The sequence below is a fragment of the Dromiciops gliroides genome, chromosome 2 (assembly GCF_019393635.1).
Source record: "Dromiciops gliroides isolate mDroGli1 chromosome 2, mDroGli1.pri, whole genome shotgun sequence".
Classification (NCBI taxonomy): domain Eukaryota; kingdom Metazoa; phylum Chordata; class Mammalia; order Microbiotheria; family Microbiotheriidae; genus Dromiciops; species Dromiciops gliroides.
In genome coordinates this window covers 342,848,034-342,872,446 of record NC_057862.1, presented here as the reverse complement: position 1 = coordinate 342,872,446, position 24,413 = coordinate 342,848,034, and the positions used below count along the sequence as shown (strand labels likewise).

The window sequence follows — 24,413 nt, the reverse complement described above, 5'->3', positions numbered from 1 at the left end:
AGATTACAGGTATAAGGAGATGTTTTCATATCTCTGGCTAACTCTGCATGTGCTATAAAGAGGTACCTTCTCATGTGAATCTGAGTATAAAAGGGTCTTTCTCTTATGAAAATGTACAGATTTACTTAGGATCCAACATTTATGAACACATACAGGTTATGTAGAAAAGTGCTTTCCTCTTGCAACCACTGAGAGGTAAGGCTCTATTATGGATGGAGGACACGTACACATTCACAGTCACACATAATCCCAGAAATCTGCAAAACTAGTCATTAAATTAACACTGCTGAAGATAAGCAATTAATAACACTTTTAGGGAGTGGTTGGCACTGAGCATACACTCTTGGTTCATTCTTTCTATTTATTTCGTGATTACAGCAAGTTTGGACTTCAACCATCGTACCATATATTTCTCTACTTGTAAACCTTCATGTTTTTTTTCTGAAAAAAAAAAAGCCAAAGAGGGAATCCAAAGGTGCGGCAACTGCCAAGTAGCTGGAGTAGCAACGTGACTGACCCAAGAGTTGCCTTAAAGCACAAGGCTGCATTTACAAGGATTGCCTTGTAACATGGGTCATCCCATCATTAACTAACCTCTCCAGAAGACAGTCAGCCATATCCAAGAAGAAAAGGGAATAGGGGCAGGGGAGGGGAGAGGTGCAGCATAAAGTTCGTTTCTAAAAATTGTGTTAATGAGCGTACCACTTATTCAGCTGAGGGCAGTATCAATATTAAAAGAAAGCAAAGTGCGTATTTTCATTTATGCCAAATGTTAATGCTCATGATAGTGACTAATTTACTGGAATGTGAAGAGTCGTCCTATTGGCTACTGTGCCTCACTCTGGGGAACTAGCTGCAGCTTGTAAACACAACCCCATTTCCATGGCAACAGGCAATTCAGTATCTCTTTCTTTCAGCACAGACAAAAAGGTAAATTATTTAGTTTTCTTTCTTTCTCCTTTTCAGGTACTAAGGATTTGAGAGTCAGGCCATCTCTTTGAGTTAATGACTGCTTAGGGTATGGGGTACAGAGATTTAGACTTGTCTGTCAATAGCAGCTGGAGAAACATCTTCCCCAAAAGAGAATCCCAGGCACATACAGGATTTGTGGGGCAGCGGCCAAGGCTGAGGCTTGTCCAAGGGAAATCCTGGGGTTTGGAGTGGCAGCACCAGAGGGGGAATGATTTGCCAGTGTTTATCTGGCCTGGTCCCAGGGGCGATGCAGTTAGGTATCCCCTTGAAAGCACAGGAGGGAGCGAAATCGCTTCAGGAAGGCTGGTTTCACAGAGGAATATGTTGTTGTCACTCTGGAGTGAACTGGGTCTTATCATTGTAATTTCAATCCTGCTCCAGAAGGATCATTAACCAGATCTGACAGTGGTAAGCAGGAAATACCCCTAGGTTATTATAACAGAGGGTGCATTCAGGACCCCAGAAGCATAAGTCACCTGGGCAGAGGTCTAAGAATTATCTTAGTGGACCCAGTACATTCTGTTATGGCTACTCTTATGTATTTGTGTTTCTTTGGCATTTTGTAAGGAAGAATAGCACATCCACAAATAATGAACTTGAGTAAATGTTGGAGTTCTTCACTTTTTAAAAAAATTCTTTCTCTGTGCTAATACCAAGCTTTGCACATGGTAGATGCACCTTAAAAATGCGTCTTGCTTGTTTAATAGTATGGGGACTACATTATACTAAGTGATGTATAATAGAAATAGCCATGAACTTGAAGTCAGAAACCCCATTGCAAATATTTTTGTACCATCTTCAGAACAGACCATGCAAGCTAGGGTCACAGGAAATTCAGGCCCGAGATGAACAGCTCCTTGGACACACCCTCTCTGTCTGGTCTGTGTTTCTCTGTCTTTCTCTTTCCACTATATTATATACCTATATATATATATATATATATATATATATATATATATATATATATATATATATATATGTATCTATATATGTATGTTTATATATGTATGTGTATATATGTTATATATATATACATACACACATGCATATATGTGTACATATGTATGTCTATATGTGTGAGAAAATGGGATATGTCATCTTTTGAAACAGCTCTGGATCCAACAATCTGGTACTGCTATGTGACCTTGGGCAAGGCAATAAACCTTTCTGGGCCTCAGTTTTCCCATCTATAAAATGAAAGAGTCGTACTAGATGACCACTGTGGTCAATACCAGCTATAAATCTATGTTCCTATGAACTTTGATCTTATCAGTGAGGGTCCTCTTTCTATTGATCACAGATCACAGACTTTCTATACTCGAGTAGCTGGTATTTGTGAGTTGCTAAAGTTAAAAAAAATTCATCATCTAGCAGTCAACCCTTTGGTGATGAAGCCCTAGGAAACTTATCTAGGCTGGTCCTGGAAATGAACATCATCATCATCAATGTTCATGATCCTCACCACTAACATTTATATTTGTTGTTGTTTTAGTTATTTTTAGTCATGCCCACCTGGTTCTCCATGAGCCCATTTGGAGTTTTCTTGGCAAAGATGCTGGAGTGGTTTGCCATTTCCTTCTCCAGCTCATTTTAACAGATGAGAAAACTGAGGCAAACAGGGTTAAGTGACTTACCCAAGGGTCACACAGCTACTAAGAGTCTGAGGCCACATTTGAACTCAGGTCCTCCTGACTCCTGGCCCAGAGCTCTTATCTACTGCACCACCTAGCTGTCATTGCTAGGCTAGTGCACAAAACCACAGCTTTGTAAACCTGCCAGAGTTTGTGCTCTTCTAGAACAGCCCTTGAGGGCTTTGTTGGTCATTAAGGACATTATAACAGGATTCAGTAGGTGGCTGTTATTGTTGCTACTTGTTTGTTTGTTGTAGGTCACCCTTGATGTAGTGGGAAAAGAGCTGGTTTGGAACCCAGGAAGACTTTTGGTTCAAGATCAGCCTCTCATACATATCTATGGGGTTCTGGTCAAGCTACCAGGCAACTCTCTGAGATTTTAAGTTGCAAAAAGTTGCTTAACTGCAACTTTATACAGGAGTTCCCTATATCATTGCTAATACAGATTCAGCCCCTGTCTTAATATATTATTCACAACATCACATTTTTTCCTGGTTGCCCTTCACAACTTAAGGCAGCTAGGTGGCTTAGGGATGGAGCACTGGGTTTTGAGGTGAAGAAAAGCTGAGTTCAAATCCAGTCCTGGATACTGTGAGACCCTGAGCAAGTGACTCTGCCTCAGTTTCCTCAATTGTAAATTGTAGATAATAATAGCACCCACTTCCCAGGGTTGTTGTAAGGATCAAATGAAATAATAATTGAAAAGTGCTTTGTACAGTACTTCATGAATCCTTCTTCTTTAGACTGACGTGATTGTGAAACACTTGCCTAGAGTTTGGTCCTGGCCCTAAGCAGCTTTTCTCTCTCAAAAACCTATAATTGGCAAAAAACAAGAATCATAACTGTGACCCAGGTTTTATTAGTACTGTGACTGTAGTAACAAATGAGCCAGCTAGCCAAAGCACCAAGTTCCAATCATAGAGAGGGATCACTAAATTACTTTTCCTAAGGAGGGAATTCAGATTTCTCTCTTCCATATTCTATCTTGAGCCATGTGTCTTCCTGTATGTATGTACACTTGTGATGAAAAGGACAGAGCATGCTAAGAATTACCCTGCTCTCCAGACCCTCTATCAGCATTCATTAAAGAGCTTTGGTTCTTGACATGCATAGATATTTATGAGAAGGGTAACATTACAGTATTTGATCAGGATGTCTTCATTACAGAGCTAGGCAAGCAAGGTGTTCTGCTTTGGGTTTTTTGCATTCACTTGTGCCCCAAATCTGTTGAAAATATGGAGAGAAAGTGAGGCAAAATGTGACAAAGAACATGAAAAAGAGACTGGAGGGGGAATGGAGAGAGAAAAGAAACCTAAATGCTGGGTTTGGGGGGGTGGAAATGGGGAGACTGTGTCACAGCAAGTGACAGTCACATCACTACCACTCTTATTTGACAGTGAAAGGGATTCAAACTTGATTGTAAGAGAAAGAGAAAAGAGCACACCTACTTGGAATCAATAATTCAAGGAAGAATCGTAAATCCTAATTGCTCTCTGTCAGCAACAGCTCATCCCAGTCTACAATCATTTCGCACAAATTGGTCAGGGCCAACCACATTCACTTTTAAAGTACTTCCCTGTTATCTGTCTCTGAGGATGGTATTGCCCCCTCCCTCGAAAGATCCTTGGCAGATTTAAATACTCCAAGTGAATGGATAATTTGTTTGCAAATGAAAAAGTTGCATGTTATCTAAGAAAGAAAAAATCATTTTAGGGTGTGTGTGTATATGCGGGGTGGGTCTCACCCAAATTAAGTTAGGAGGCTATCAAGCCACAGATATTCAGCAGGGTAGGGGGGTGATGTGTGGAGTGGTTTAAACAAAGGGAATGAAAACTACAGCTATGATTCAGCTCCCCTGAGCTGTGCCCCGTGACAAGAAGAACGGTAGGACAGGACACATGGGATCAAAGTATCTTCAATTACTCCAACCCCAAGGCCAAGTAGGAATAAGTCACAGAAGTGAGATGTCACTCACTAAGCTCTACCCAGTTTATGAAAGATCTAGAAGGAAAGGCTTGAAGTTCCATTTATTTCAATGGCAGCTGTTTACCTGTACATGAAATGGTCACATGATATTATGTTGTTTAGGTGGGGGGAAAAGGAAGAAAAGAATATTGGTGATTATATGCAATGTTGGGTGAGACAGAGAAAATCAAGCTGGCCCCTCATTGGTTTGACCTAACACTGCATTACAGATTACCCATGAGAACAGATGATACCCACAACCCACTCTTGCTGAGGTGGGCTAGCAATAAAACTAACTCTGCCAACAATACCATGGGAGCCTTTAATCTAGGGAGGTCAGTGCTGGGCACAGGTAGAACAGGGTTATTTCTGCTATATTTGGCAGGTTGCAGAGATAAAACATGACATGGGGTCACATCTTCCTGATTACTATATATTGGGTTTCTTACATCAGCTATTTTGGCCCATCCTCCAGGCATATCTTGCTGTAATTACTACTGCAGTATCTGACATTTCTTAAGCTATTCAAGCAGGACTGAAAGCACCTGGAGCAAAGCATATTATTTACACAATTAATAATTCTCTCATTAAATTAGTGGCTATCTAGTGGTTAACTTAAGAATATATAAAATAGAAACACAGCCATCCTGCTTCCTCCTAACTGTAATCTCATTTTCTACCTTCACTATTCTACTTGAAATTTTCTAAGACTACTCATATCCATTTTTCTATCCAAATAGTTATTTTCCCTTTAATTCTTATTCTCAATCTCTAAGGTGCATTGTACCTTACCAATAAACTAAGTCTTTGACTTCCATCTTCATGGCATTGCACTGCCCTGTTTATAATTTGTGTCTTTTAGAACAATATTTCTTCATTTGTGTTTCAATTTAATGACCAGTTCCAAAGGGCCTACTGTGTGCAGAGGAGTGTGTTAGGTGGTAGAAGAGATAGAAATATAAATATGACTGTCCTTGCTTTCATGGAACTTCCATCTAACAGGGGACTACAGTACATATAAAAATAACTCATGTTCTTCTTTCACAACATGACTAATATAGAAATATGTTTAATGTGATGGTATATGTATAACCTATATCACATTGCTTTCTGTCTTGGGGAGCAGGGAGGGAAAGAAGGAAGGGAGAAAATTTTGGAACTAGAAATCTTTTTTTTTTTTTGCAGGACAATGAGGGTTAAGTGAATTGCCCAGGGTCACACAGCTAATAAGTGTCAAGTGTCTAAGGCCAGATTTGAATTCAGCTCCTCTGAATCCAGGGCTAGTGCTTATTCACTGCACCACCTAGCTACCCCCAAAACTAGAAATCTTATAAAAACAAATGTTGAAACTATCCCTACATGTAACTGGAAAATAATAAAATACTTTTATGATTAAAACAATAATTATCATGTAAAATGGAACAGGATAAGTGTATAAAAGAAGGACATAAATATACGTAAGGTAACTGTTGTACTTTCAGAAATAACATGCTAGAGGACAGGCAGGCCGACAAACAGAAGACAGACAGATAAAACATTTGTTAAGTGCTTTGTTTGGCACTGTGCTAAGTAAGCTCTGGGATACAAATAAAAGCAACAAGACAGTCTTTAGCTCAAGGAGCTACATTCTAATGGGAGAAGACAATAAATAATGGGATGTTGGAAAGAGAATGAATAAGGATACTCACATAGAGTTAAGGTGGCAAGCAACTAGGGGTCCAGGGTGGGGACCTGCTCATTAAATAGTCAGAACTAGGTATTCAGAAGAGCAGGTCTCAGGGTGGAGACTTTCCAAGGTCGAAAAGGTTAGTTTGTTTGAGAGGGGAAGAAAGAAATATGAATACTAGGGGGCAGCTAGGTGGCACAGTGGATAAGCACCAGCCCTGGATTCAGAAGGACCTAAGTCTAAATTTGGCCTCAGACATTTGACACTTACTAGCTGTGTGACCTTGGGCAAGTCATTTAAACCTCATTGCCCTGCCGAAAGAAAGAAAGAAAGAAAGAAAGAAAGAAAGAAAGAAAGAAAGAAAGAAAGAAAGAAAGAAAGAAAGAAAGAAAGAAATATGAATCCTAGGCTGAGTGGGGATTTATGAAGAACTGTGACTATTATCATTAGAAAAAACACATAGAGACTTAGGGATCAAATGAAATATGTTAAAGTTGCTATCTAACCATGCATTTCTCATCCTGTATCTGTTTATGAATACAAGACTTCACGTTAATTCCTAATGATTTCACCATATCAGGTTGAGCCTAATCCTCTAACATGTCAAATACTTTTTGGATTTTGACTTTAGCATTCAGAATGCACTAGTTAGCCTTTCCATTTTTCTATTTGTGTTTTCTGCAAATTTGATGAGCATGCCACTGATACCTATGTTTAAATCATTGAAAAAAATATTCAACAGTACACAGACCAAGCACAAAATCCCTGGGCACTAGTCAAACAATCCTAAATTCATTCAACTGTATCATTGTCTAGTCTAGAGATGCCAAACAGCAGAACTAGATTAGAACGTAACAGGGAAAAGCTAACAAAATAAATACCAATACAAAACACATAAATAATTTTCAATGTGTGGTTTTCTAAATTCATATGCCACCTACAGGGATCACTTCCATTCAAGTTTGACACCATGGGTCTACTCCACACTTCTCCATCTTCTCCATGAGAATAGTAAGAGGTACTTTTTTTTTAATTTGTTTTGTTTTTTTTGTGAGGTAATTGGGGTCAAGTGACTTGCCCAGGGTCACACAGCTAGTAAGTGTTAAGTGTCTGAGGCTGGATTTGAACTCAGGTCCTCCTGACTCCAGGGCCGGTGCTCTATCCACTATGCTACCTAGCCGCCCCAGTTAGAGGTACTTTATCAATTGCTTCCTCTAATTTATGTAAACTATAAATACAACATTCCCCTAACCTAGCAGTCTTGCAACAAAATATAGACTGACATGACTTGTTCTTGATGCAGCCCTGTTAGCTCCTATAACTGCCTCTTCCCTTTGTGGATATTCATTAACACCTCTTTAAGGATCTGTTCTAGAATTTTCTCAGGAATGGAAGTCCAGTTTATTGGCTCATAGTTTGAAGACTATTACATTCTCTTTTTTGAAAATCTGGACATTTGACTTTTTCCAATCTCATGCTACTTCTCTTCCCCCATGCCCCACAATCCTCACATTTATTTATTCTGGAATTATGGAAAATTCTGGGGAAATGGTCCACCCCTTCCCTTATTTTCCACTTCCTGGGCCACAACTTTATCCTAAACCTTTATAATGTCCAGCGGCCTCCAATCCATCCTACAGGCACCTTCCAGATAAATCTACTTCAGACATCCTTTTCATCATGAACTTTTTCAGGCCATACTTCTGAAACTCATGGAAGATTCACCCTACTTAGACCAATGTCAGGCTTTCTATTATTTGGTAGTATTAACACTCTCTAGTCAGACAATCATAACATGGTGTGACCACAGATAAATCACTCGACCTCTTCCATGTTTCGGTTTTTGTAAAATGGGGAAAAAAATATCTTATTTATCCCTGACGGAAGGTGTTATTCAAAAGCTTTATCCTTACCAACTTATCCAGTAGAATAGCAAGTACTTAGAGGGCAGAGACTATCTCCCTTTTGTATTTGTGAGAGGCAGTAGCTAGGTGGCACAGTGGATAGAGTGCTGGACTTAGAGTCAGGAAGACCTGAGTTGAAATTTTTATTTTTATTAGTTGGGTGAGTCTGGACAAGTCATTTAATTTCCTCAGCCTCAGTTTCTTCATTTGTAAAATGGGGATAATAATAGCATCTACCTCCTAAGGTTAAGAATCACATAAGATCATGTATGTAAAGTTCTCTGTAAGCCTTAAAGCCCTGTGTAAATAATGGGTAGATTTATTATTCTTATCATTAGCACTATCATCCACAGTGCCTAACACCGTACTTGCTATATAGTAAATATTTCATGAATGATTGTTGATTAATTAGCTCCTGTACTTTATGCAAATGACTCCTAAATCTTTTTAGGGAGCCCTAATCTCTCTCTCTGTCTCCTGTGTGCCAGATGTTCATGGTAATTTGCTCACTGGGCACCTCCACTAAGATGTCCTATCAGCACCTTAAGATCAACATGTACCCCCTAAAAATACCCTTTCTTCAAACTCCCTTATCTCAGCTAATGGTACCATCATCTGTCCAAGCAACTTAGGTTGACAATCATGGAGGCATCTTTGACTCTTCTCTCTTCTTCACCCTCCCTCCCCATTGTTATTACTATCACCCTCCTCAAATTATTTTATATTTATTTTATTCGTGTACATTTTGTCCACTCTGTTGAAGATAAATGTTTTTAATCAAGGAGAAATGGAAAAGGAGTACTTATAAGCATAATAATTAGCCAGATAGGGTAGCGCACACTTGTAATAGTCCTTAGTCAATAAGCATTTATTAAGTGCTCACTATATGCCAGGCAATGTACTAAGCATTGTATTGATTCTAGGTCCCTGCTGATCAGTATGACAAATCGTGCCATGAGTGGCCCCTGTACTACATATGAGGGTGAGACAGGGAAACCTAGTTTTCTACCCCCCCAGTTTCTGAATAACCTTTTCCAGACAGATGAGCTGTATTCCATGTCTTCTTTTATCTTCCACAAAAAACTCTGAAGTACTTTGCTACTTTGTGAATGCCCATATCTAAGTTAGACTGTACAAGTGGTTGTTCACAAAGATAGTGACCAGATTAGCTGGCTGTCAACAATTCAGAGGCTCTGGAGGCCTAGACAAAAGTACAAAGATGATATGGAAAAAGTGAATATATATGGTTTGCTAACGACTAAAGAAATAATTTTATTTCATGTTTCCTGTGCCTAGTACAGTGTAGGCACTTCATAAATGCTGGTTGGATTTAATTTGTCAAATTCATTCACCTTTAGCTGTAACCTCCCAACAAAGACTCTTAAGATTCTCTTGGTCAGGGATTCATAATGCATGGTTTGGCAGGAGAAACGCAATGACGTAGCTTACAAGATTTTTTTGTAGCTCATTATTACAAATTAAGCCTTTGCCTCTTTCCCTAAGGAAAACAAATGAACAATAAAAGGCCATATATAACAGGGGGGGGGGAGAAGGGGTTTAATTTTGGAGAGACAATAGTTAAATAGATAGGGAAATAATCCATCTACAAAATGACTGAAGACTGCCTGATAAGACTGAAGCGTTTGCTGTATGATTGGACAGGAACAATTTTGTCTGGATTTGATCTGTTCATTTTCAATTCAGGAGCTTCTTGTGGGAGTAGTTACTATTACAGTCTCAAATTAAAGAGCTGCAGTTTGGCTCTGGCTACACCATCAATCCACCAACTGTGTGTCAAGCTGAAAAGAACACTAGGAGCCACCAAATTGACAGAAAATGTTTATAGGAAGATGGTTTTGTTAATTATTCAGGTCTTATCTGTCCTTTTGTGAAAGGGCTTCAGATCTGCTGTAATGACAATGGGGAGTTTGTTCATTTTTTAGGCAGGATGGGATTGCTAATAAGAACCTTGGCTCCCTTAAAATGAACTTTAGCTTGATTGAATGGAGCTGAGGAGATGAAATGGGTGTTCAATGAGAGCCTTAATAGCTATCTAGGAAGTAGCCAAATGATCCTCAAGATTCACAGTTTCCTAATTCTCCTCAGGAACAAATGAATTAGAAAATCTGCCCTACTTTAGAGTACACGGTGAGATGTTACTTTCCAATGGGATGCTGAATTGGTCACAAAATGTTCTCTCTGATGGCCAGAGACAGAGGAAACACAGGCCAGGTTGGGGGTAAATTAGATGGAAGGGGAATGAGGTATAGAGGGGTGTGTGTGTGTGTGTGTGTGTGTGTGTGTGTGTGTGTGTGTGTGTGTGTGTGTGAGTGTGTGTGTAGAGTTTAGGAGGGGGTTTCTCTATTCTCTATTTATATTAAACAGTCTTTCCTGCCCACAGTCTGATTTCTATCAGTGATGACCTCATTTTTCTGCCAGCCAAGGGCCCTAGAGTCTGTGCTAATGTGAGTGGCTGTTGTAAATCTTGCCCCTGACACTGACTCATCATTATATGTAGTGATTCAGCACAGACTTTCTGGGCCTGGGGCTCCTTACTACTGAGATGGGAGTAATCAGGTGAATCTACTTTATTGTGTGGAAGGTTTGGCTGAGGGGGAGGAGAGGAAGGGAAGGGGAAGAAGGGGAATAGATGGGCTAATGATTAATTACCATGTCCTTTGCTGATGCAAAACCTCTACCTGTATGAGAAATGGAATTACACAAGCTCCATTTTGGCAACTGCAATATTTCTACTTGCAAAGTCAGAGAATCCTCAGAGGAAATGGCAGAATGCTTATCCTGGCAAAACTTCCATTCTAGCTCACATTTTGAGTGGTTAAAGGATACAGGATAAAACTCTTAGATCACAGAGTAGAATTGGGAGAGATCGTAGAGGTCATTTAATCTATCCCCTCATTTGACCACTTAGAAAACTGAGGCCCAGAAAGATTAAGTCATTTGCCAAGGTGGTAAAGTGAATAAAACACTGGGTTTGGAACCAGGAAAATTTATCTTCACGAGTTCAAATCTGGCCTCAGACACTTACTAGCTGTGTGAACCTGTATAAGTCACTTTACCCTGTTTGCCTCAGTTTTCTCATCTGTAAAATGATCTGGAGAAGGAAATGGCAAACCACTCCAGTACTTTTGCCAAGAAAACTCCAAAATGAGGTCACAAAGTGTCAGACATGACTGAAACACTTCAACAACAAAAACAAATCTAATATACTAGACAGAACTTGGAACTCAGGTCCTCTTAATGCAATTTTCTTTCCATGGCATTGCACTGGTTGTTTTTTCCCCCAGGCATCCTTTTTGAAACATGTTACACAAAATTCTATAAATAACTGAAAATGGAATCTTTGGTATATCAAAGAGGGTTTGAAGAAAACTATTAGCAAGTAGGCTATAGGTCTAGCATAGTGTTAAGACCGTATATTAGCTTCAAGTTAACTCTAATTTTTGGTAGGGCTATTAATTGGTTCAACCATTCTGAAAAGCAATTTGAAATTATGGTAAGAAAGTAACTAAAATTATGATCTAGAGATGCAACTGCTCAGCATATATTCTAAGAAGGTCAAGGACAAAAAGATATTATAATCGCCAAAATATTCATTATAGCACCATTGGTAAGAGGAAAAAAATATGACAAAGTAGATACCCCTTGATGGGGGAATGGCTAAAACAATTATGGTACATTAATGTAATATAATATCACTGTACCATAAAAAAAGATGAATATAAAGAATTCTGAGAAGCCAGAGAAGTATGGGAAAAATTATATGAACTGAAGCAGGTTAAATTAATCAAATTAGCAAAACAATATATGCAATGACAGCAATTTAAATGATAGCGAGGATAATGTATCTACTTGGTGTATATCTTGTGTGTGTGACCTATTTATATGTATGTTAGAAGCTCTTTGAAAGCAGGGAATGACTAGTCTTTTTCTTTTTCTCCTCAGTACTTACATGATGCCTGGCACATAGTAAGTTACCCCTTAAGAAATGCTTGTTGTTCCATAAAAAGAATAACAAAAACAACAACAGATTAAATTAAATGTAGTGTAATATATTGATCAAACTTGGACCCAAAGAAACAATGAAAAATGTGTGTGGCAGAAGTAAGGGAACATGATTGTAGAACATGGCATATACTGTCAAAATTGGGTGATACATTGGTTTGTTTTGCTGAACTGCTATTTTTCATTTTAATCTTTATAATAATGAATGGCTGAGTGAGGAGTGGGGAGCTGAGATGTATAACTCAAAAGGTGAGATAAATACAAAAGATAGCCATAATTTTTTGTTGTTGTTTTTTGTTTTTTTTTTCTGTGAGGCAATTTGGGTTAAGTGACTTGCCCGGGGTCACACAGCTAGTATGTATCAAGTGTCTGAGGCCAGATTTGAAGTCAGGTCCTCCTGAATCCAGGGCTAGTGCTCTATCCACTGTACCACCTAGCTGCCCCTATAATTTTTTAAATAAAAATTATATAACACTAAAGTGAGTCATAGATCATTAGAGTTAGACTTTAGAGATCATCTAGTCCAACCCCTTTAGAGATAAGGGAATTGAGGGCTTGAGGAGTGTAAAGACTTGCCCAAAATCACATGGGGTTGAATAAGTTCCAAGGCAAGATTCAAACCCTGGGTCTAGCCCCATTTCTAATACACCAGATTTTTCCCCATCACATTAAAACCTTTATAATCAAATTCAGATGAGTTGCAAATTGTTGTTAAACTCAGAGGAAAGAACTCTCAGCTTTGGACCAAATTAGTTACTTTGTGATAATTTCCCTCTCCTTCTATCCCTAAGTTGAAATGAAGACTGGAAACATTTTTTGCCCATGGGCTTCAGTATGAAAATCTTGAGAAATGGTCCCCAAACTATTATAAACCAGCATTCACCAGAACTTAACTACTCAAAATATGGAACCCATTCCTGACCAACCAATCGAACTCTTCCACAATTATCCTTATGCATATTGAAAGCAACAAAAAATTCGGCTTTGATAGTGCAAATACACAAATCAAGTAACAGCCTGATCCTGATATACCCGACCCAGCACCAAACATGTTACTAGAGAGGTCTGACCTTATCTACTAAAGCAATTCTGAGTCTTCCATCTAATTTCTATACCAATGAATACAGCTTTCTTGATAGTATACCTAATCATTATCATAACAGCAATTTGCATTTTTTTTAGTGCTTAGACAATTTACAAAATTACTTCCATGTTCTTTCCACTTAGTTCAATAGTTAAGTGCTTACTATGTGCTGGGCACTTGGCAAGGCCCGTAGGATATGAAGATAAGAAATGACATATCATCTCATTTTTCCCTCCTAAGAATTCTGTGAGATAACCAAGATATTATCATCCCCATTTCACAGATTAGGGAATGGAGGTTCAGAGAGGCTAGAAGTCTTCCCCAAGGTAAATGACAGAGCCAACATTGAAATCAGGTATTTTGACTCCAAATTCAGTATTCTTTCTATCAGTCAATCAGCAAACATTTATTTAAACATCTACAACATGCTGGGCACTGTGACAGGAGCAAGGGCTACAAATCAAAATGAATCAGTCCTTGTCCTCAAAGAGCTTACATGCACTGCTTCTCGTTATTTTAGCTGGGCATTTCTATGGCTCTACCAATGTGTCTAAGTCTCTTGGGCTACATTTGCACATCTTAAAACGGAGAAGTTAATTTCATTTGAGGCAAAAACAAAACAAAACAGGTAACACTGATAACTTTGCAGGAGTTGATTGTCATCTTCTTTGACTACTGCATTTTTCAGGGGTTTTTTTTGTTTTAAAAAGCAGCATGACATTCAAAAAGAAAATAAAATGAAGATAACTGGTTAGAAAAAAAGTTATTCATTTTGTGGAAATGACCTCTCAAAGGCAAATACTATTGAGAAGTATTCACTCAGTACCATGATGTACATTGCACTCTATTAGATTCCTAAAGAACTAACTCTACTCTTTATCCATCACTCACTCAACCAGCATTGATTAAGCACCAAGTCTACTCAAACAGATCTGTGATCTCATCAATTCTGCATTAATTTATTAACAATGCAAATTGCAATCTACTTGTCCATCTATTCATTCTGTTACTCTTTGACAAATGTCATTCAGCATTTGTTGTTGTTCTTACTAAGTGTCAATCACTGAACTAAGCCATGGGAATACAAATAGGAGCAAAAATTAAGATACTCCCTACCCTCAAGGAGTTTATGGTTTTTTTTGGTTTGGTTTTGTTTTGGTTTTTTTTCGGGGCAATGAGGGTTAAGTGACTTGCCCAGGGTCACACAGCTAGTAAGTGTCAAGTGTCTGAGGCCGGATTTGAACTTAGGTACTCCTGAATCCAGGGCCAGTGCTTTAACCACTGCGCCATCTAGCTGCCCCAGGAGTTTATATTCTAATAAGGGAAGACAATATATAAAAAGTAGTTGAAAAGGGAAGAAGGATGGAGAAGGGCAAGGTGGAAAAGTCTGGAGAGGCAGAAGTAATGCCAGGAGAGAAGTCCTTTGCTCAAGTACATTTTTAAAGTTCCTCATTGATTATATGATGTAACCTGCTCACACCAATCGCATGCCTTTCTGTTTCCCTGTGTGATACCCATCTTTAGTTCTTCTGAGTCAGTCACATTCCAGATCTTGCTACCATGGAGAAATAATTGATTAAAAAAAGTTTGTATTTAAAAGATAGGTCTCTTGTTTTAAGGGAAACTTGACACTAGTAAAAGTGTTTTCCTATTTCCACAAAGCAATCTAGACTTCTCTCCTTCTCTTTTGAAACTCTTGACCCAGATCATTGCCCATCTGAATTGTCTGCCCTGACAGAAACACTATTGGAGAAGTTTTATAGAGTGTCCAGTCAGATGTGTGTTGAAATCTGGACAGTAGACATTATTAATCCACTTGGTCTTTCCTAAATTAATGAACAGGCCAAATACCTTTGAATCATTTACATATTATCTTCCAGGAGACTCTGCAAGGTCTTTAGGTTTGATGCAATCAACATAATATAATGTGCAAACAAGAGTATCCAGAGAGTCTCAGCATCCACAGAGACTCCCACCTTGGCCAGTATCCTGTCCTTGATCTCCTACAGTACAGTGGCAAATACTTTTAGCACTTGTTTTATGCATTGCTTAATGTTTCTTATCAGAGAGTCACCAAGCAGGGTTATTTCCATTGTTACATCTTCCAACAAATCTTGATATCTTGATGGGGCATACCTCATCATCAATGAACCTGTAAGTTGGTGTTTTGTTCTACAGAGTTGAATGCTTTTCTTGGGTAATCAACATACGTTAAACACAAGGGGATCATATATTCTCTACATCTTTCATTCAACTGTGATAATGATAAAGATGTGAGCCATAGTTGAATATATTTTGCAAAAGCTTGATTGTTCCCTACCAATACCTTCATCAATGATCTTCTCACTTCATGTATGTATGATTTTCTTTTTTTACCTTCTTTTGTGTTCATAAAACAAACCTTATGTTTGATTTTCACGAAGATTTTATAGAGATGGGAGAGCTGGTGTATAGCTTAGTAGTTGTTGATTTTTGTTACCTTTTTTTTTAAATCAAAAAGGTCCTAGATTTATTTTTTCATGCTTTTGCTATGTCCTCCTACTTTAGATAATTTGTAAATCAACCCATCAATGCCCTCACAATTGTGTTGCATCCTACAATGATCTTCTATCTATACAGTTGATCTAATATGCTGAATTTTCTCATATTTGTTCCCCTTTGGAGCAGTTTCTACTTCCTCTGTAAGGACTGGAGGGGGGGGGGACAGACTGTGATGTTGAAGTCCAAGTGTGGTACTTTTACCTTTTTTTTTTTTTGTGGGGCAATGGGGGTTAAGTGACTTGCCTAGGGTCACACAGCTAGTAAGTGTCAAGTGTCTGAGGCCGGATTTGAACTCAGGTTCGCCGGAATCCAGGGCCAGTGCTCTATCCACTGTGCCACCTAGTTGCCCCACTTCTACCATTTTTGATGGAGAAAACAATTTGTGGTAATAACTTTTGCAAATCTTTTTTTTGTTTTTCTTGTTTGTACTACTTTCCATTTATATCCTTGAATTCCCTTAGGGTGACTTTGCTTACTTAAGATATCTTGCCAGACTTTCTTTAGACTAATTTTACTCTCTATCATTTCTCTTGGCTTTATTGACAATATTGTTTATAGCTATATCAATCCTGTTCATAAGATTGTGCAAATGAGTTTCTGTCTTAACCTAGTGTTATTTTGAAAGCCATATATTATTCAATAAGTAAATCAAATGTTTGCTGACAAAGGTACTGCCTGGGTTCTTTTGGTCAACTTGTTGTAGCAACTAATTTACACTGGTTTAACTCCTGAATTATATCATTATAGTTGGTATCAAGGTCTTTTTGTCTTTTTTTGGAGGGCAATGCGGGTTAAGTGTCAATGTCATTTCTATTATAAATTTCACATTTTCTTCTACAAAAGTTCTGCTTCAGTGTCACATAGTACTTCTCAAAGGCTATACCAACAGTAGCAGGTTCTACCATGATAAAAAAGGCTTTGAGCATGGCCCCAGGAAGAGACTAAGTCGATTTCCCAAAGGCCAGAGTGGCTAATCACAGAGAGGCACATCACCAGAAGACTAAACACCTGGTGATAAAACTTTGTGGCCATAACAGCTTGTGAAATGGGGAAAGAGTTTAATGGCCCTCAGGCCTGTGTGGCACCCTTCTGCATAGCACAGTGCCTGGTAGGTTCTTAACAAATGCTTATTGATAATCACATTCAGTTTCTTCCCTGATGGTGGCAGAGTGAAAGGAGTGAGGAGGGCACAGATTGTAGATCATCAACAAACTTTAATTGGACCGTTAGTATTCTAATTGTGAGATCTTTGTTCAGTGACCAAAGAGTAGACATATGGTTAGAGGAGCTGAATTTTATTAATCTTGACATACTTGCTATAAACAAAACCAGAAGAAAGACAGTAGATGCAGCTAAATGGAAAAATGGGTCACAGGTACTTCTTGGTGAGACAGAAAAAGAATCTGGCAGGCAGAGTGGATTTGATTATACACCCACAGACAGAAAATATTACTTTAGGAAATATTTGTTAATCAGGAATTACAGTACTAATGATAAGCATTTGCAAAAAGACAACAATGAAAATAATTGCATCCTTTATATCCACATAAGTTTCTGAGGACAAAGGGTAGAGAAATTCTGTGATGAATTTGATAAGACCTTCCAAATGAAGTCAACATATTGTTGACACTTGTTGACGTTGATGCAAAGGTGATAAAAGATGAGGTTGGGGAGAAAATGAGACAGACCAAAGACATAGACTTAAAGCTTCATGCTTCTTTGTTATAAATACTTTCTTCTAAAAAAGAAAAGAATTGGAAGGAGCTGGACATGGTGAGCACTGAACAAACTCAAAAGAATTTTCCTTTAGAAAGAGAAAAAAAGACCTTACTATGGATGTGGGAGTTATCCCTGAGTCTATGCACACAGTCAAGCTATCAACTTATCAGAAAGGAGATCAGAATTTAAAATGAACAAGAAGAATAGTAATGAAAAAAAGATACAGTGTACAATTAAGAGGATTTAACCATGAATTATTTAAATGAGTTGTTGACAATCAACCATGACAAAAAATGGAATCACCTCAACCCTCAAAGACCCTTCTTTCTACTGGGGAAAAACAAAAAGTAAACATATGAGTAAATAATCCATACAAAGTCATTGAAAGGGAAAGGATGATAGCTGGTCAGTGTCAAGCAAGAATGCTTCATGTAAGAAAAAGAAGACAATGATTTAGTCTCTGACCTCCAGGAGTTATTATTGTGTCTCTACCTTATCTGTAGCAAACAGCAATGAAAGTTCTATGAAGAGAAATCTCAGGAATGAGAACTTTAGTTCATTGTTGTTTTATCTTTAAGTTCAGACAAGAGATCAAAAAGAGTACAGTTGGACATGAGATCAAATGACTTGAAATGACAATATAGCATACAAAATAGTATAATACACGGAACTTGTGTTATATACTAAATTGTGTTGTATTATATTGTATCATAATTTTATTATAATATAGGTATCTAGGTGGTACAGTGGCTAGTGAGAAAAGCCTGGAGTCAGAACACCTGAGTTCAAATCTAGCCTCAAACACTTATTAGCTATATGACCCTGGGCAAGTTACTTACCCTCAGTTTGTCTCAGTTTCCTCATTTGTAAAATAGGGATAATAATAGTACCTATCTCCCAGGCCTATTGTGAGGATCAAGTAAGATAATGATTAAAAAGCACTTAACATATTCCTGGGCACATAGTGAGTGCAATGTAAGTGTTAGCTACTACAACTACTAGTATTATTATTCACTTAAAAGGTTTACAAAATATTATCAACATCCCTTTGGGGATAAATAATTTAAATATTATTCTCATTTTACAGGTGAAGACACTAAGGCTCAGAGAGATTGTCCGAGATCATAGGCTTTAGACCCAGAAGAGAGACATTATACAGATCATCTAATTCAATCCTCTAATTTAGGAAACTGACTTGCCAAGATCACACAAGTAAGAGTCAGAGCCTGGATTCTCAACAAAGTTTGCCAAACTCCAGGTTCAGTACTTTTTCCCTAACACAAGAATGCATTTGGCTTGATACTAGATATAAGCTGACACCAACCCTCAAGGAGAGTTAGCTTTTCTCTTCTGGGCCCAGACAAAGACAGCTCCAGGTATCCTAGGGTGGAGGTCAGAAAGTGAGAATAGTGGTTTCTTATAGCTCTTGCTAAGCTTTGTCATTAAGTGAGGAGGCTCTCCTGTAAGCCTAGAAGAAAAGCCAAGTTTTAGCCATAAATAAAGCCAAAATAGGAGCAAGGGGAGGGCAGGTGTGCTAAAATGAGCACGAGGCAGATGTGCAATCAGGGTTATACTCTGTCCATCATATACTACTGGACCTGGGCAATCACCTTTTATGAAATCAGCAGAACTCCTTGGGTGAATTATAGCTACACAGTCAGACCAGTCTCATCCATTACATACGTGTAATAACCTGAATGTGAATCGCAATGATCAGCACGAATAGTTGGGGCTGATATTTCATTTTTCTCCCAATTACTGGCTCCAATAATGTAAATGGTGATATTCAAAGTGAAGGATAGAGCAATATTCTTTATCTCACTCCTTGATCTCAGACCTTCACCCAAATCTGTCCTGATTCTTGTTTTCTTTGAGGGAGAGATAGAAATGTACAGAGAAAAACAGAAACTAAAAGGAGAAACCTGTTTGCACAGCTATTACCTTTTTCATGCTAGCTCCAACTGCACAAAAGGAAGGTTCTAGTGTATGGTACATAGACAGTATACTGTCCACCCCGAGCGCTAAACAAGTGATATTAATGAGGAGTTCCAGCTTTACTTGCAAACAACCACATATGTGATGTGGTTTGGGGAGCAGAAAGAAGCCCCCAGTACTCAAAAATAAATCCTCTAAAAGGCTGGTTACTGCCTCAAACATTCCAATTAATGCTAATTTCTTTTTGCTTAATGGTTTGGTTCCTGTTGAAATTAAAACACCCTGGGGAAATAGATGTTAAGCTATTATTTTAGTCATTTAAAGCCTAGTGTGAATGAAGGATCAGAGAGAGTTTTGATAGAGAACTAAGGGGGAGGGAACTATGAATGAGAAGGGTGGCACTGAGGACAAATGGTAACCACTTTATGATTTTCTAGTTGGTCTCAATGCCATAAAATTGTAAAAATATGAAAAGAATGATTTGATTCCTCATTCAGGAACTCTGAAAGGTTGTCCGTATCTCTTGATTTTTTGGGTTAGTTTTATTTTGATTTTGTCAGGCTAAGCAACATATTACTAAACAATACAAACTGAATTGGAATCTGATGCCACCATGTAAATTGAAAAGCGCTCACACACACGTAAGCACACACACACACACACACACACACACACATACACAAACACACACACAGAGCAATAGACAGCTGTCAGGCAGCCTGCCCTCATCCAGAGCCTTGCTTGACTTCTTAACACTTCTTTTTGGTTTGTTTTGTTTTCTGGAAGTGAATACTGGTGAGCATGACTAAGTTTGCAGAAACCCACACACTTTAGGTTCCTATCTAGTTGTCAGTATAATGAATAGATTTCCTTAAACCCTGTGGTGTCATGGGAACAGCAATGGCTCAGCCATCAAGACACCTAACTTCTTGTCTTGGCTCTGCTGCTATTACACTAGATGATCTTTGGCTAGTCACGTCACCTTCTGACCTTTAGTCCCATCATGCGTAATAATAGTCGGACAAGATTATATCTAAGGTAACTTATGGCTCTAAAATGAGAGAAATTTAGAGTTTGATTTTAAGAGGCGAGGGAGAGGAATAGATAGAAGAGAGAAATGAACAAGGGAAGAGAGTGAAAGAGTCTACAGGGTGGCAGGAATGAAGGGAGACAGGGAGGCAGGAAAGAAGTTAGAGGAAGAGAAGAAGGGAGGAAAGGAGACAGGAAGGGAGGAAGGAGGCAGAAAGGGAGGAAGGTCATAAAGAGAGAAGTAAGGAAGGAGGGAAGGAAGGAGGAGGGGAGGGAGAGAAAAAAGAGAAGGGAAGAGAAGAAAGGTAGGAAAGGAGAGAAGGTAGGAAGGAAGAAATGGGGGAGGTAGGAAGGGAGGTAGGGAGGAACAAAGAAATGAAGTGAGAAAGGGAGGAAGGGAGGAGATGCTCACCCACTGAGTATAACTTGAAATCATTTTTGCTCTGAGATTTTATGCTCGAATACACATCTTCTAGCTGAGACACCTCAATCCTGGACTTTCTCATGGAAGATGACACTTATCTTTATTTATTATCTCAGTTATGCTTCTAAAATGAAAAGTTGAAGCAGCGGGAAAAGACTACCATTAGCACAATAATTCCTCCTCAATTACAACTGGGATTACTTCACTGTCATAGTACCATTTGGGAGAAATGTGTGTGATGTGGCTGTGAGGAAGAGTCCATTCAGACATGAAGGTTTTATGTCTGCTGTCATCTTCAGCTATCCTTCCCAAATGACATTCATTCCAGGTACTGTCTCCTCACTACTACTGCTTTCCACAAATATGGAGCCTCTGGCATTTTACATGTACCAATGAGCAACCATAAAACAATTAAATAACACTCAGAAAGCACACCATCTTCTGTATTGCACCTAACAATCCATTTACTTGAGCATGAAAATATGTCATAGATCTAGAGCCAGAAGGGACTTCAGGGGCCATCTGGTTCAACTTCCTCATTTTATAGATGAGGAAACAGAGGCCCAGGGAGGGTAAATCACTTGCCCAAGGTCACATAAGTAATAAGTTTCAGAGGCAGGATTTGAACTCAGGTCCTCTGATTCCAGAGCTATCTTCACTGCGTCAACAAGACTTGTTATTATAATGTCAACAAGGATTCCTCTTGCTTTGATACCAGCCAGCAAGGCATAATTTTAGTGCAGATTAGTGCTTAACAAGGTACCATATTAAAATTAATAACAAGCAAATTATTCCATGGATATTTGTAGCCTAAAGAAAGAGTAAAATCTTTGAATGTGGTCCAGAGGCAACTTGGGAATTCCAGGTTTTGTCACTATTAAGTTCTAAGTAGAAAATGTCATTATAAAGGTCTTTATCTACTTGGGGAAATGAGGGTCTGAGAACCTCTGGGGGTAAGAAAACGGGTGTCATGCAAAAAGATAATTAGCACTTGTTGAGCAACAAGTACTTGGAGTCAGCACTCTGCTGGCTATGGGGAAAGGGAAAAAAGATGTCTAAGACACAGTCACTGCCTATGAAAAGCTTATGATCCAGTTTAGGAGATAAGAAGACATATGAATTACAGTGTGAACAATGTAAGACAGAAGCCAGAAGCACCGACACTGTCCAGGTTGTCCACTCTTTGTTACTGCTTCAATACTGAGCTGAGGATTTTGTCTATAGAAATCCTGGGACTTAAATTCTATACTACTGCCAATTCAGTGAGGTTTTTCCTTAGGGGATAAGTGATGACAGCCTCTGTGCATCTCCTGGCCCTAGCCTTTTCCCATTAAATAATTGTCATAAGCCCAGTGGCTTCTCCCACGCACAAACACACACAATGACTCCACATATACATGCATTTGAAGGAGAGAAGAGAGGTGAGAGAAAGAGATTGGAGGGGGTTGAGAGAGAGAGAAGGAATGAAAGAGACAGAGAAACAGAGAGAGAAGGAATGAGAGACACAGAGAGAAAATGAGAGAGAAGGAATGAAAGAGACATACAGAGAGAGGTGAGATAGAGAATGAGAGAGAGAGAAGGAATGAAAAAGAGAGAATGAGGGAAAGAAGGAATGAGAGACACAGAGAGAAAATGAGAGAGAGAAGGAATGAAAGAGATAGAAAGACACACAGAAAGATATGAGAGAGAGAGAAAGAGAAGGAATGAAAGAGGCAGAGAAACAGAATGAGAGAGAAGTAATGAAAGAGAGAATGAGGGAGAGAAGGAATGAGAGACACACAGAGAGAGGTGAGATAGAGAATGAGAGAGAGAGAAGGAATGAGAGAAACAGAGAGAGAAGTAATGAAAGAGAGAGAATGAGAGAAATGAAAGAGACAGATAAACAGAGAGAGAATTAGAGAGAAGGAATGAAAGAGAGAGAGAGAGAGAGAGAGAGAGAGAGAGAGAGAGAGAGAGAGAGAGAGAGAGAGAGAGAGATTGAAGAGCTTCCTTATGCACATCAACACAGGACACCTTTGAATTCCTTTGGTCACACATCTAGGCCTCTTGGGCTCTTAAACCTCAGTCAAAAAAATAGCGAAACAGTATGACTAAAAGAAAATGAAAGAAGGGATAAGGACTTCCACCAAACAGGTAAGGAGGCCTCTCAGCACAATGAGGAGAACCCTGAATTGAGAGTGAGTATTTAAGTTCAAATGCCATCTCTCCCACTTAGAGCCTGTGTGACCTTAGGTGAATCACTTCACTTTCTCCTCTTCCTTTGCTCATCTATAAAATGAGGAGGTTGGACTAGATCATCTTGAAGGTCCCTATCAGGTATAAATATATGATTCTTTCCGAGCGTACCCCAGCACAAAACATGGAAGAGCTCAGGCACCTTAAAAAGAACATGCTAGCATGGACTATGAAAATTCAGCAGAGCTGCGGAGGGGAAAATAACAGACAAAGATGCCTCACGAGCAACTGTGCTACCATTTCCAAAATAGAGAGTAGGTATTTAGGCAGGGAATTTAAGGAGATGGAAGCATGATTGCTGCCATTCTGATGCCTTTGGCCTGATTTGGATTAGCAGTGAGAGAGGAATAACTAGGATCATCAGTCACCTTTATAGAGTACTATAAGTTTCACAGAATGCTTTCTCTATTATAACCCTATGATATACCCAGGTATGTCAGCATCATACAGAGCAGGATGCAGCTGTGGGAAGGTGGTTGGCTGATCCAGTGTCTTTTTTCTTGAGGTAACTGTTTAGGCTCCACAGCTTCACTGATCTTTGGGAAGGTGATTGGGAAGAGGGGAAGCAGGTAACTGTGGCATATCAGTCAGTCAATAAAGATTTTTAAACACCTACTATGTACCAGGCATTGTGCCAAGCACTGGGGATACAAAGGAAGGCAAGAGATAGTCCCAGTCCTAAAAGAGTTCACAATCTAAAGTTGGGGGGGGGGGATAACTTGCAAACAATTATGTAAAACACTATACACAGAATAAACTGGAAATAATCAACAGAGGGTAGGTATTATAATTAAGAGGGATTGGGAAAGACTTCCTACAGAAAGTGGGATTTTAACTACAACTTGAAGGAAGTTGGGGAATCCGGGAGGTCAAGATGAGGAGACTGAGCATTCCATGCCAGGAGGACAGCTAGTGAAATTGCCCGGAGTTGGGGGATTGAGTGTCTTGTTTCCAGGACAGTAGGGAAGACAGGGTCACTAGAACAAAGAGTATGTTGGGGGGAGGGGTAGAGAGAGTGAAAAGTGTAAAATATTGGAAAGGTGGTGGAGTGAGACTTTAGGAAAATCACTTTAGTAGCTGAGCAGAGGATAGCTTGGAGTGTGAAGAGACCTATGTCAGGAAGACCCAGCATCAGATTATTGACATAGTTCAGGTGTGAGATGAGGTGGTAAGGTGGGAGCATGTCTATTCTTCTCTTCTCCCCTGACATTCTTTGTATTGTGGTTGTGCTTGATACCCACTTTAGAACTTGGGAAGAGAGGGTCAGTTCACAGAAAGAGAGTCT

At 39.0% G+C, this 24,413-nt stretch overlaps 2 protein-coding genes across 5 annotated transcripts in view; one reads left to right on the top strand and one right to left on the bottom strand.

Moving 5' to 3' along the window:
* The window catches only part of DOCK2 (dedicator of cytokinesis 2), a 500,741-nt gene that overhangs the window by 154,255 nt on the left and 322,073 nt on the right, over positions 1-24,413 (bottom strand). The gene's annotated exons all lie outside the window — the stretch shown is intronic.
* Positions 1-24,413, top strand: part of INSYN2B (inhibitory synaptic factor family member 2B) — a 151,787-nt gene that overhangs the window by 44,782 nt on the left and 82,592 nt on the right. For 2 of the 4 annotated variants that reach the window (XM_043986516.1, XM_043986515.1), the window contains exon 2: positions 12,102-12,125. The exons of the other annotated variants lie outside the window; for them this stretch is intronic. The gene's annotated coding sequence lies outside the window, so the exon portion shown is untranslated. The remainder of the gene's footprint in view (positions 1-12,101; positions 12,126-24,413) is intronic. 4 annotated transcript variants of the gene reach the window in all.